Source organism: Coloeus monedula, assembly GCF_965178545.1.
Source record: "Coloeus monedula genome assembly, chromosome: Z".
Classification (NCBI taxonomy): domain Eukaryota; kingdom Metazoa; phylum Chordata; class Aves; order Passeriformes; family Corvidae; genus Coloeus; species Coloeus monedula.
The window spans coordinates 6266475-6280197 of record NC_138822.1 but is presented as its reverse complement, the minus strand read 5'-3'; the positions used below and the strand labels follow the sequence as shown (position 1 = coordinate 6280197).

The following is a 13723-nucleotide window of genomic DNA, read 5'->3' as shown; positions in this document are numbered from 1 at the left end:
ATAGCTTTTGTCTATTGCATAGCTTTTGTGATTGAGATGGAGCTTTGCCATCAGGGCTGTGCTGCCAAAACCTTCCAGTGGCTTTGCTGTTTTATGCTTTCAAGGGAGTGGAAGCTCTCTCTACATCAGCTTGGACACAGGGATAGGAGGTGGGAATGTGTCAATATGGAGTGTTGGTGGCACAGGCTCTCCATCTTCCAAAAGCAAGAAAGGATGCATCATATATAAATTAGAGGAGGGTTTTTCTTCTTTTTGAATATAAGAAATGCAGCAGTCTCCCAGCACATGCATCTCTCTAATCAAATGTGCTAAAGTACAGCACAGATATTAAAATGAGAAGGCATATGTCCCTGCTGAATATATATTTATGGAGCAATATGCAACTTCGTGAAAACTGGCAGTTTACTCTTTTGACAGTGGATATTGGCAGGAGTGCAAAACCTCATAATGCACTATCCCCGTCATGTAAAAAAAGCTTGAATACAAGATGGGTTTATTTCCTATTTCTGGCCAATTAAAAAGCACATACACAACATCCCACCTTCTTCCAGTAACTATAAAAAACAAGTACCAGCCAGGCTTACTTGCTTATATGTTCTGCTTCTCTGACTCTTTCTTTGTGTTGTCAAACTACACAAGACACACAAGAAAATGTCTCATTTCTTTAAGAACAGCACTCCAGGCACAGCAGTGTCTTCCTGTCCAAACTGGCCTGCAATACACAATCTCAGATTCAGCTGTAATCACATGGCCATCTGGATTAACCAGACATGGAAGTAAACAAAGCCCCATGTGCAAGTGTTTACAAGATCATATTTGGTTTGGTTTTGTTTTTTTGTTTTTTTTTTTTTTGTTTTTTTTTTTTTTTAATTTCAGTGGCAGTGTCACTTTCTAGGCAGTTTTGCTTTATACTCTACCAATATCTCTTATATCTACCAATACCAATCTCTCTTCCATCATGCCCTGCTGGCAAGAAGGCTCCATCCCATTCTTGTGAAGCTGCTTTGCCTTGTATATCCAAACCTGAGTTTTTGAAAGTCAGGGCTGGAGCTGTGAGAACAGAACAGCTTCCAGGTAGGGAACCTCACCTGAATGATGATTTGAGCTGCTTTGGCAAAAATTAAAAAAATCACAGTAAGGACAACAAAACTATTCTCTGCCCTCTATCCTCAACTCTTGTAGCATTTCAGATCAAGTCAGAGCTTGGTTTGGATCTTCCAGAGATAAACTCCACATGATCAGGCTATCCAAAGGCTAAAATAAGTTCCTACAGGGACAAATACCCTCAGCTGTCTGTCTTGTCCATGGAATGAACTGCAGGGACTGAGGGCATTCCAGACCTTCCTCATTTTCCCTCAGTGCTGCCTTCTGGGACACATATGGTTGATTACAACAACAAAAACTAAATCCCTCCCAGTCATACACAAACCTCACTGAAATCAGACACAACTGCACACACTCACTTCCTTTCTCCCATTCCTGAGTCCTTCCCAGGGATATTTAACCCAGGGACCAGTTCAACAGGTGATCCGGCTGTGTTTTTTTCTTGTTGGTTTTGCTTTTGGTGTTTTTTTTTTTTGTTTGTTTGTTTGTTTTGGGGTTTTTTTTGTTGTTGTTGTTTTGTTTTGATTTGGGTTTTTTCCTTAGCTATGACATTCCCTGAATGTTCCCTGAAGATCTGCTCCCAGAAAGGTGGCACCTATCTCTCCATCCAGTGGAGAAAAGCATGGTGAATCAAACCACATTGATACACATAGGTTTGATTTATACACTAGGCAGTGGTTTAAGCTTCTTCTCCAGGAGGTGAGACACCTATTGCAACAAGATCTCCAAGGTGCCAGGAGCTGTGGCTGCAGATCTGTTTGCAAGGCTGGGACCCAAGTGACTTCACTGATGTTCCCACTGCAGTGGACACTCCATTTCTGCTTAATTTACCTCACCTGCCTCCTGCTAAGGTGTGCTGGGTGACTTGGACAACCCGTGCCGGGCTGTTCCTTTTAATTTTAATTGCAGGTAGCTCCTGTGTGCTGTTTCCATTTCCACCTGGAAATGCAGCTGTGTCACCAGGGGTGAACCTCCAGGTGCACATACAGGTGAGCTTTTTTTGCTTCACTGGCAGGAAAGCAAACCAAGGACAACCCCTCCCTGTTCCTGTGGGCTGCAAGTAAAATTTTAGTACATCCCAGTGATTTAAATGCAGTTGTATTCAGGGAACGCAGCAATTCCACGAAATTCCATCCCAGCCCTGCAACATTCCTTTATTTCCAAACAAAGCAAGCACGACAGAGGCAGTGAAACGGAGAACTGTGGTTAGGCAAGGAAAAATACTAGCCTTCAGGTTTATCCATCGCTATCTTTGGAACTCGGAGCTGTCATTTTCGATGCAGCTCCAGCTGAGTCTCAGCAACTCGGACGTTTTCATTGACATCAGCACGGGAGCTGCGGAGGTGCAGCTTTTCCCCCCCGTCTCGGACTATGGAGAAAGGGCTGCTTAGAGGTTTTTAACTCCCGTGTGACAAGAAAATGATTAATTCCTTGGTTTCTCGCAGTGCTCCGGCCGCCGCCGGGGCTCGCAGGGAGCTGTCGCTACCCGGCCGCTCCTTTGTGTCGCTGCTGCTCCGCGGGTACCGCCAGGGGAGGAGGAGGAGGAGGAGGAGGAGGAGGAGGAGGTGGAGAAGAAGGAGGGGTTGATGGCAGCGAGGTCCTGTGGCGACAGCCGAACCGAAGGCACGGTTCCTGTGTCGCTCGGGGTCTGGCGGCTGCTGCTCGTGGGCTCTTGCCTGTTTGAGGCTGCTTCGTCCGCGTTTTTGGAAGGACAGCTGAGGGTCCAGGTGGAGGAAGTAAGTGTAACTGGACACATGCAAATGAAAATGCGTGACTGTGTGGGGGGGAGGGGGCTTGCGTTTTCTGTACGGGAATAAATTCCCGCTTCTTTCTTCTTGTTATTCTTCTTCTTCTTGGTATTGTTGTCATCGTCGTTTTCCAGTAGCGCAACTGAGGATTGGATTTAACTCTTTCCTTAGAGAAAATGACGTGAAACCATTTAAAGAGTAATAATGTCCAGCGAGAAGCGATCTAGCTGAAGGCTCTTTCAGGCAGAATTACCTTCGGGACTTTGGAATCGGGGAGGAAAGAAATACAGCCTCTTTCTGTTCCAGAGGCTGTGACAAACTAGCCATTTCTGGGATTCAGCCTAGGAGTTCTGTATCCTTTAGCCTTTTCTTAAAAAAAATCTTTTTCCTTTTATGGGTCATATGGCTCTTTGCAGATATAAAGGTTTATGAAACTTGCAGTAATGTACTTGCACATGTCAGAGGAGTTTAACTTTCAATGCAAAGCAATTGTTTAAACTTAAATTTAACCCTGTGTTGCACCCTCTTCGGCTGCTGATGGTGCATGCAGGATGTTTAGCAAGTAGTGTCTCAACCCTAGACCGTACAGGGCAATCCAGCCACTCCCAAGTCATCAAACCAGTGAAAGCAGGGTATATTCATCCATTAGAGATGACTTGTTTTGGCAAGGATGCTTACAGCCCATCCAAGGTCCGTTGAAGTAAACAGGAAAACTCTCACTCACGATGACTCATGTCCGTGGGCTTTGGACCAGTGCACGGTGTTGGAAACGTGCTTTGCCAAGTGGGACTCTGTAGGTAGCCCTCCTGCTGCCCCCTCGGCTTGTAAAGGGAGTGGGATGAGGTGGAGAGTGGTGTCAGACAACAACTTGTGGGTCTGTGGTTTGCTTTACCTAAATACATTTGCTAATTGTGCATGTGTTCCTTAGGGTTTTACATGTCATTGATCTTTAATTAATTGCTAATAGCTTAGTCTGCTGCTGTTTACGAGGCTGATGAGGCAAATTGCAGCCTGTCTCTCTGCAATAATTATTATTGTGATGGCATCTCGGGGTGTGCAGTGTCTGCTCTGAAACTTCCAGGGGGTAGGGTGCTTGTGTGTGAGGGTTACAGGCATCAGACTCACCTGGGAACACACAGATCAGCTGGCTGCCGGGTCTCCCGGTCAGAAGGGACCTTGTCTAATACTTGTTCTGATCTCTTGCTCATCACAGGCCACAGGATTTCACAAATAAATTCTGCATCAAGCCCACGACTTCTGTGAGGTCTCCACTTGCCCTTATGGACAGGCTCCATCCATGGCAGGGGTTCAAGCATATTTGAGCCACTGCCTAGTGGCTCACAGGCCTGAGCTCTAAGAGGGTGAGTAATATCTTCCATTTAAAATGCCTGTAATTAGGCTGAGAGCTGTTTGGATCTATCAAAATATGGTTTTGCAAATAATGCCTATTAAAACAAATCAAGATAATTGTAGCTGTTGTGGCATTTGTGTTAGCAGAGCCACTTTCTCTTTGCATGAATTAGTAGAGACTCTTCTCTGCAGTAGATACAAAGTCTTTCAGGGATGTCTGATGTCTGTAGTAGCAGAAACTTAACCTACATTTGCAAACACATCTGCCTAGTGTGTTCTTTGCAATTCTCCAGGGTCTCTTGATGCAAATTTTAGGGGGGCTGTTTCTGAAAGTTGTTCTGAGTGGATTCATCCTCAGATCACCATTGATCAAATATTACCCTAAAGATGACTCTAGCTAGCTGGAGCAGGCCCAGAAGAGCCATTGTGGGCCTCCTTCCCTTAAAATAAACCAGGTTATAGACCAAGGAAAAGTACCTGAGAGCATCACAAAAGTGGGCACAGCAGATTTCTGCTGCCAGGAGGGTGTCCTGCTTTCCACATGGAAGCTGGCAGGAAGAAATGCTGCTGCTGCTTAGACCCTCAGTCTGAAAGGGAGGGAAATTATTTGTGACACAGTGCAGGAGGGCTTGTCACACAATCAAAGTGCTGAAAATCACCAAAGTGATAATAAGAATGCTTATCAAGGAGTTCTTGCTTTGCTCCCATGTCATCCTTGCTGTGTCAGTCCCCTTGGCACTGTGCTGTAGATATTTTTTGGTATCCTTACTATGATAGATCCCTCCACACAGCACAGAATCTCGTATCTTTCTTTCTTGTGATTGCTGAGCCTATTTGCACAGCAATACAAAGCAACAGGAAGGGGAAAAGAGTGTCTGGTATCTCTCTCACTCTGCTCTCAGTTAAGCTTTGTGCAAGGCAATGTAGACCAGAATTAATTACTAAATCTAATTATACTTTGTGTCTTGGAGATATTGATGATATTTTCAATTTCAAATTTATGCATCTGCAGCTTCTTTTTTTTTCTTTTCCTTCACTGCAGCAACAAAGCCAGCAAAGCTCTTAAACACGTGCCTATTTTAAGCCTGCCAGCAGTCCCTTTGACTTAATTCAGCTGAGTGGCCCAGGGCAATTGTTTAATATAAAATTCTCTCTGTCCTGATGGCAAAGTCATTGTGATTTTGTCAGGGTTTTGAGGGAAGAGGAGGGAGGGAAAAGAGAAGAAGTTGTTTATTTGTGAAGCCTGGCATGACTTGGCCAAGCTCTTCTAGGTAAACTCTCAAAATGGGGATTCTTGTATGTTAAAAGTACTGGTGTCTCGGTACTTGCTTTCACCCTGAAAAAACTCCCTTTTTTACGTGATACTCATTCATTCCAAATAGTGTTAGAAGGTCTTGTTCATTCCCACAACACTTAATTACAATGAAACCACCATTAGATCTGCCTCAGACATGCCTGTTTCTAATCTGGAGTACGTCCACACCCTGGCACTTTAGCATCCTTCCAGACTTCTTTATCTTAACCTTTTTTCCTTCCTTAAGCTCTTGCACTTTGCTGGTTTTTTACCCATTTTGCCAGTATTTACCTCACAATTTTTCCTTCCTTGATAGCCTTCCCCTGCTAAAATATAGCTGGCAGAACCAATATATTTGCCAACTTCATCACTCTGCTTTTGTGTTTTCCTCTTCTCTGTTCAGTGTCAGCCTGAACACTCTGAGCAGCTTGGGACAAGGATTTCGGCCACCCTTCTTTGTTTGTCCCCATGCTTGGACATCAGCATGCACTGCTGCAGTGATCACAGTGATACTTCTTTGATTGTGTCTCAAAGAGGTGTGCCAGTGGAAAACTCCTTGTTTGGCCTCCACTAGGACTAATTTGGGGGATAATTCAGCACCCAAAGCTGGACCACTGTGAGTGACCAGTGGAAAGGAGGGAACAAGGATCAGCACCACGGTTAAAGGGAATGTAGCCCTGACACTGATGAAATTTGACTAATATGGGGCAACCATGGCCCATTTGGCTTGCTGAATATCACCTCATAAATTCCTGATCCTGGGACCCTCCTTGGCTCTTGAACTGAAATCTGCACCTTCCCATCCTTATTTTTTTTAATATATGGATGTTGTAATGAATTCCCATCTAGCAACAGTGCATTTGTTATGCTCTGTTCTGAAAAATGATGATTACTAGCATGCTTCTTTCCTAACAACCAGCTTCCTCTTGTAGCTGTCACTCAGTTTGATTTGCTTATACCACAGATTAGCAATGTCAGACTTATTCCTGCTGGTGAAACCCAGTGCTTGACATCCTGGTATCTCAAAATACACAGAAAGGATGAGGGGGCTATTTATAAAACAGATTGTAGCCAAAAAAGCTCGTACCCAGTGTGAACTGACAAAGAAAACAAGGCATACTTGAAAGAAGTGATGGCAAAAGAGTCCACCTGTCTTTAAATTCAGTATTAAATTGAAATTATGAACGAATCTGTCCCTGATATGACCATGTGGTAATATGCATGAATATCTGTTAGTCCTTTGTCTCATTTGAAATGCTCTTCTGGTTTTTCATAAATTAATATTTGGTCCCCAGCACTGAAGCTGCTGGCATAAGGAATCTGCATTAAATTTTAAGATTACCTCCATCAATTTTAGCAATCTCCGCTTATTGAATGTATTATGTAAACAGTTTTAAAATGCCATTGCCTAAGAATTTCTGAAATACCTTTGAGCAGGTGCATTGCAAGCTGATTTCACCTCATTTCGGAGGTTTGGGAGAGTGGGATTTTGGGCAGTGGGGCAGGGGAGGTGCAGAGTTGTTACTCATTTTCAGAGAAATAGTCCTTTCTCAGCTCACTCACAGGTCAAAGCTTGCAAAAAACACCAGAGAATTTCAGTGGGCTTTGCCAGATAAATTATCAGTATAACTCCAGCCAGTCTTCAGAAAGCAGATTTTCATTCAACCAGGTATTTAAAAGAAGGAGAGAGAGATTTCTAAATTTGAATACCTGTGATTTAAAAGTATTCACATTTAACACAGTATTTTAGTCCTAGTGATTATTCAAAATGAAGTTTTATATTTTCCTTTTGCTTTCCAGAGTTGTGAGTTTTCCTTGTATTTCTGCCCCTTTTTGGATTGAATTCTGCTGTCTGCACCTCAGTGACTGTGTAAGGAAATTTTCTCTCATGCAGACACGACCAATGTAAACTCTAAGAGCAATTTCTAGACAGTTTTGAACATTATGCCCATAATACTTTTTATCAGAAACACATAAGAATTGCAATTCTGCTATCTCTGTGAGGATAATATTAGCAGAGTTCTCATCATCTTTGCACTGTCCTTACTGGAGCTTTAGCTTTGTGTTAAGAGCTCTTCTGGAGGCATTCCATAAAATTAAATGGAGATTAAAACTAATTGGTTTCTATGTAAGCCTCTGTAAAAAACTTGAATAATAAGTTGAGGAAATTGTCTTTTTGAAAGGATTTTTTTTTCTCCCATTGAAACATTTTATCACAAAGGAGTTATTTTCCTCTCCCACCCTATATAACTTTTACTAGTGGCAAAGAATCTTTCACTGTAAGTTTCAAAAGAAAACTGTAAACAACGGAAATAAGAATCAAAGTAGTTATTGAGCATCATTTATATCCCCAAAGTTTCAGTGATGCGAAAGCCAATTACAGGAGCACTTCCAGTATCTCATTTATTATATTTTGGTGGTATTAGTCATGGTGAGTTTCTGGCTAGAAGGATGAAAAATGCGGTTTTCATATTTAATATCTGATATTTAAGCTTTGAAAATCCCACAAAAAAAATTGAGTGAGGAGGTGATTCAGTGGTGTAACATGGGACAGGAAATCTCACAGCTTTTAGAAGCCAAATCAGTGCATTTTGTGACCTTGGCTATTGTCTATTGGTGCTTATCTCAAAGCCTGTATGGGCTGGATTCCTCTGCTTAGGAACAACTTTAGGAAGAACTTTTTCTTTAGTCATTCCCCTTTGTCTGCAGAGAGATTATTTCCATAGTGAGGAAAATTAGGAGTGCTGTAGGTTTTTCTGCTGCTGACCAAGTCTTTGCAGCAAGGTCTTCACTGGGCCTTCACTGGTTTTCGAGTCTTCTCATCTCTGCCTCTGTTTCCTTGTGGAGTATCTGAGTCTTAGTATTCTTATCTGAAAATGCATTTAAAAGGGATTAGCTGAGGCGTGGGAGTCAAGACACTTTTGAAATGCATAGCATTATAATCTGAAATAATTCAGTGCCCCTGTTAGGAATAGTTTTTAATTTAATCTACTCATAATGAAAAGTGAGAAATATGATGCCAACGGGAAAAATACTTACATGTCATCAGGTAAAACTTAGGTAGCTACTTAAATTCCTAGGCTTCCTGGCATTCTATTTTACTTAGTTGATCTTAGCTGTTAGGTTTACCCAGTTTGCCCTGTTGCCCAGTCCAAATATTTGTCTCGTGTTTAAATTGAACCTGATTACTTTTAAGTAATTTGCCAGTGCTTTGTTTCCTCACTGTTTAATCAGTGAATCTGATGACTATTCAGATTTTTTTTCTCTAAGATATATGAATATTTTAAATGGAAATCCTTGCTGGAAGGTATTTATATATTTAATATCAATAAAGGATTACAAACTGCCCTGTGAGCCAGAAGGGGAGAGGCAGAGATGCTTTCTCAGGTCCGTGAGATCCTCAACATTCTGTAGGAGAACCTTCAACTTTTTTTAGGAAGAGGAAAAAGAAACAGACTCAATTCATCTTTGAAAATTGCAGTTATTAAAGAAGAAAAAAGAGGAAAAAATAAACCCGGTATTAATTAAAGCAGAACTTGGGAGGAAAACAGTAATTTTTTCTGCATCCCAGCTGCTTACAGGAGTACATTTGCTAGTGCCAGACTGGTTACAGATAGGAACCATCCTCTCATGCTAATTTAGGTGGTTGAATAGCTGCCCAAAAGCCTGGGGTTATTTAGGTAAAAGTAGGTAGAGTTATGCAGCGATGACTGAATTTGAATCTGTTGTGAGACTCATCCTTCACTCACTGAATGTCCTGAGCAGAAATAACCCAAGCTTGCAAATACAGGGTACACCATGCAGGTGACTGCTGCAGCAACCTGTAGGAACTACTGGGCTCATGTTTTCGCATAGAATTCTCTGGATTAAACACTGTTAACTTCGGGCAATACACTTTAAACCAGTCTCTCATGCCTTTTGGAAAAGAGCATTCAGGGGGGCATTTTTCTTCTCAGAGATCTTCCAGTGCCATGCAGGGTTTTAGTAAAGTTTCAGATCCATAATCTTCACTGTGTTATAGATCTGATAATGAGGTCTGTAGGCATGACCTGGAATCCCCTCCCTTTCCAAGCTACAATTTGTGTTCTGACTGTTGGAGGGAGTTTGAGGTCTGACTCTCCAGTGTTCAAAGTCATCCTGACAGAGGCTGCTGTAAACACATCTGTGGCTGGCCAGCCAGCCTTCCCTGTTTGCACTGGGTCTGGCTGGGGTGGAGGTAATTTCCTTTAGTGTAGAAGCCCATGAGTTGCTGAGGTTTTGTTTTGTGGCTGGACCAGTGTTGTTGAGGTTTTTGCTCTCTGTGCCTCCCCTGCCTCCTGCCCCCACAGAGAGTAGGTTGTAGGTTTTTGGGGGATGACCTGTGCTGGCCAAAGGGTTTTCCACAGCACATGGTGTCATGCCCAGCAATAAAACCTTGGGTAGGGGAAGGGGGAGAGTGGGTGTTGTCCTACAACTGGCATGAAGCTTTCATTGACTGTGATATTTATAAGGAACGGTAAACACAAATAAATATATTCTGTTGTGAAGCCGTTACAGCCCAGGCAGTCTGAAGCTTTTTAGAATTGGTAATTTATAAAAAGCTAGTACAGGAAAAGAGGTGTATCATATTTCACTCCTGCACTGGGATTTTATCCTGCATTTTAACTTTTACCCAGTGGTCAGGTTATGGCACCATGTGGTGGCTGCCAGTCTCCACTGGGACCATCTCCATCACTCCTTTTACTTCTCTCTGAAGCTCCTGTTCCAGATTAGCTTCACATTTCACCTGTTAAACTGGTGAGTCCTGTCCACACGGCTGAGGATCACCCTGGAACATGGGGGCAAAACAAATCCTTGTTTTTCTTTGCTGTGACTGCCACCACTAAACACAAACTGAAACCTGTATTTGTTCTCTTAAGCAAGGTAATGGATAGTAAGCAGTGAATTTGAATGCTGCCCTACAGGCAATTAACTGTAGAGTGCTCTAACCTTGTTTTTCCCACTGGCCACTGCAGTCCTTGACACTGATTTTCCACCTTCTCTTTGGATGCTTCCGTGGAACCGAATTTAAATCCTCTTCAAAGTCCCACATAACTTTGCCTGCTTGATGCCTCTCTTCTGCAGTGTGTTGTATCCACTTGTATCATCTCTCTGACCATTCAGGCCTGTCTCATTCCATCCTTTGACTGAGTTTCTCATAATCATCTCTGTTTTCATTTGTGTTGCCAAATGTGGGAAGCTGTTCATGACGTTGTCCTCAGAAAGTTCTTGCTGGTGTAGTGGAGAGGGACAGGATGACCTTTGGAGGTCCCTTCCAACCTCAGCCTTTCTGTGATTCCACTTGGAAGAGTTATCCTCGACCCCTTGTTCAGTAGTTTTCAGCATTAGCTGTGCATAATTAGAGCTGACTGTCCATTTTAGTTAAGCACCAGTCCCACCTCATCAATAATTACTCTAGCACTATAGAAGGGGAATTATCTCGTTGTGAGCACCATTTGCCTAAATGAGTTGTCATATTTCCCTCTAATTTACACCCTGTTGCTTTATTGTATTGGATCATAAATGCCCCTAGGCTGAGGAGTTAACTTATTATTCCTATTTGGAAAATATTTCATATATTAGCACAACCATTAAGAAACAAGCAGCAGATCATCTCTGGCTGTCTTGCCACTATCACCACATAGCTGTGGCCTTCCAGAGGAGTATTGCTGCAAGTTTGCAGGTGGTGTCCATGTGTTCACGTGCTGACAGATTCTGGAAAGCCAAAATGAAAGCTCAGCCCTAATCGAGGCTGAAGGGCTGCACCTGCACTGTCCCCCACCCTGTTGTCACCCAACAAGCTGCCTCAGACCACGGGGGCATTTTGAGACTCTGACTTCATGTGTTGCCAAGAGGATTTCCAGAGCTATCAAAGGCTGATATGCTCTTTTGCAGGTGGTGGTTCCCTCTTGCTCTCTGGATATTGGAAAAATTTTTGAGGTAACAGAGGACGTGGTTTGGGAAGTGTGACTTCATATGAATGTGTGTGTCCTACTTTAAAGTTTTGGATAGTAAAAATGGCGGGGTCTCATTTAACCTGAAAAGAAAGAGGAATTATTTATTTATCTCTGAACTGCTGATTAGTCCTTGTAATACTCAAGATGTTTAAGCAGCAACACAGAAAAATAGAAGCATAACAGTGCTTAGAAATACAGAATTCAAAGCTGTGCTCTTGACTCCCCAGAGCCTGTGTTCAATAACTGTACTTCAGAAGGATGAGGATACTTTAAGTTTGTTCACTGAGGGGTTTTATAGACTTGTGGTGTCTACAGGTGATCAGTTGTAATGTGAATATTCTCTATTCTGTGTGTATTCTGTAGAATATATATAGTAACCTGTAAATGTGAACACAGCTTTTCTTTTAAAATCTATTTTCCTTCCTTTCCTTGAATGTAACAAGTAATATTAAAACCAATTCTGCCCTGGTGCTGCTTGTGACTAAGTTATTTTTTTAAGGGAATCCTTATGAATAAAATCTTAGTACTGGTGTTAGGATTGAACACATTTCTTAGTCGCAGGCATAATGCTAAAGAAAACTTGAATTATCCTTGGCTCCACTTTGAGCAATGAATCCCAGACAACTTCTAGAGCTTCATCTTTACCAGAGTGCAATCAGTGTTGCCAAGGAGAGTTCAAGGGTTCTCTGGGCATTTGTAAATAGGACAGAGGAGAGAACTCTTTCATCTTACCTGGGCAGTTTGCAGTGGAGACATATGTGAGAAATCTGTAAGAATTCCAGCAAAAAAACCCCTTCCAGCAGCATCCTTGCATCTGTGTAAGGAACAGTTTAAGCCCAGAGTTAACAAATACATTGGATTTACAGACACAGCAGCCACAAGCTGCAATGCAAACAGACCTGTGTGTCCTACCTCATTAGAAAAAAGCAGTTTTGTGTGTTGTGTGAGCCAGCTGGTCTATTAAGCAAAAGCTGGAACCCCTCCCTTTTCACATCTTTTAGTTTCTCTGCTTCATGCTGGAGCAGCCAGCAGAGAGTCTACCACCAGAGAAAACGTGGGGGTTCAAAGCAGGAGACAAAAATCTTGAACAGAAATAGTCTTCCAGAAAATGGTAAATTAGTGCAGAAAGAGATCCTGTGAACAAACTGCCCTCTTCTTTAAGGAAAAGTTAAATTCTGCCTCACTCTGATCTTCCCCACGATGTGTTGTGGCTGTATAAATATTTCGTGGGAATCAACAGAAGGTTGGTGTTTCTCCTCTGGATCGTGTTAAATATTTACATTCTCAGCCTCTCTCCTTTCCTTGCTCAGCAAGGACAAGCAAATTTAGCAGGACTGAATGTAAGTCTTTGCAAATCGCTTTCTAGTACACAGAGGTATTTTTCCTTTTCTATCCTCTCTCAGTTCTGAAACTGCAGCTTCCTTGTAGAAAAGAGCTTTGGGTAGTTTCTGATGTCTTCTGGTGTTTTTAATGTCTGAATGAATCTGGGTGTCCATGGGGTCACATCGCCCTTCTCAGAATGAAAATCTGTCAATTTTCAGGTAAAACCAATAGTTTCATCCCAAAAGGAATTTTAGGGAGCATGGATGGACAGACTGGGATGGGAAGTGTAGTTTAAGCTTAGCAGCAGTGAACATGAACTGTGCTCAGTGCAAGCTCAGCTTGAAAACAAGGCTCTGTCCAGAGATGCTTTGGGTTGTGAGACATTTGTTTCACAGCTGACCTTAATGTGCTCACTTTTGGTTAAGCTGCTCAGGGCACAGCTCAGGGTGTGTGATGCTCTGAAAAAGTGACGAAAAATTGTCCTACAGAGCCCTGCTATTCCATAAACTAACTAACTTTTACACTTAATTTGTACTGAATATTGCTGCTGTGGCAGTGTGGCCTCTGGAGAGAGCAAATTCAGCCTAGCAGTTAAAAAGGGAAATTTGCCAGCCTATTCCAGCCACTGAAAGCGGGAGAAAGCCAGGCAGTACTTCCTTCCACCTCTGTTTTATTGTCTGTAGAATGAATATGACTACCTGAAAGTGATAGTTTGATATTTTAATACTGGTACACCTTGCTAGAAAGGTGTAGAAAGCTTTGCATGCTGCCCATAACTTCAGTAAACTGACAGAAGCAGAATTGTTTATCTGTGATGGTCAAAGGACCAGATTCCTTCAGGGTATCTTCTAAAGCAGTACCAGGTATGCTGTTTTACTTCAGGTAGCCTGCCTGACATCTGTTTGTAGATTATTACCCCTTTCAGCAGT

At 42.4% G+C, this 13723-nt stretch overlaps 1 protein-coding gene across 1 annotated transcript in view; it reads left to right on the top strand.

Annotated features, from left to right (window-relative positions):
- Window positions 1–2716: 2716 nt before the first annotated feature.
- The window catches only part of MARCHF3 (membrane associated ring-CH-type finger 3), a gene marked incomplete at its 3' end in the record, with an annotated part of 55762 nt that continues 44755 nt past the window's right edge, over window positions 2717–13723 (top strand). Inside the window, exons 1-2 of the mRNA XM_082302267.1 lie at window positions 2717–2840; window positions 4066–4213. The remainder of the gene's footprint in view (window positions 2841–4065; window positions 4214–13723) is intronic.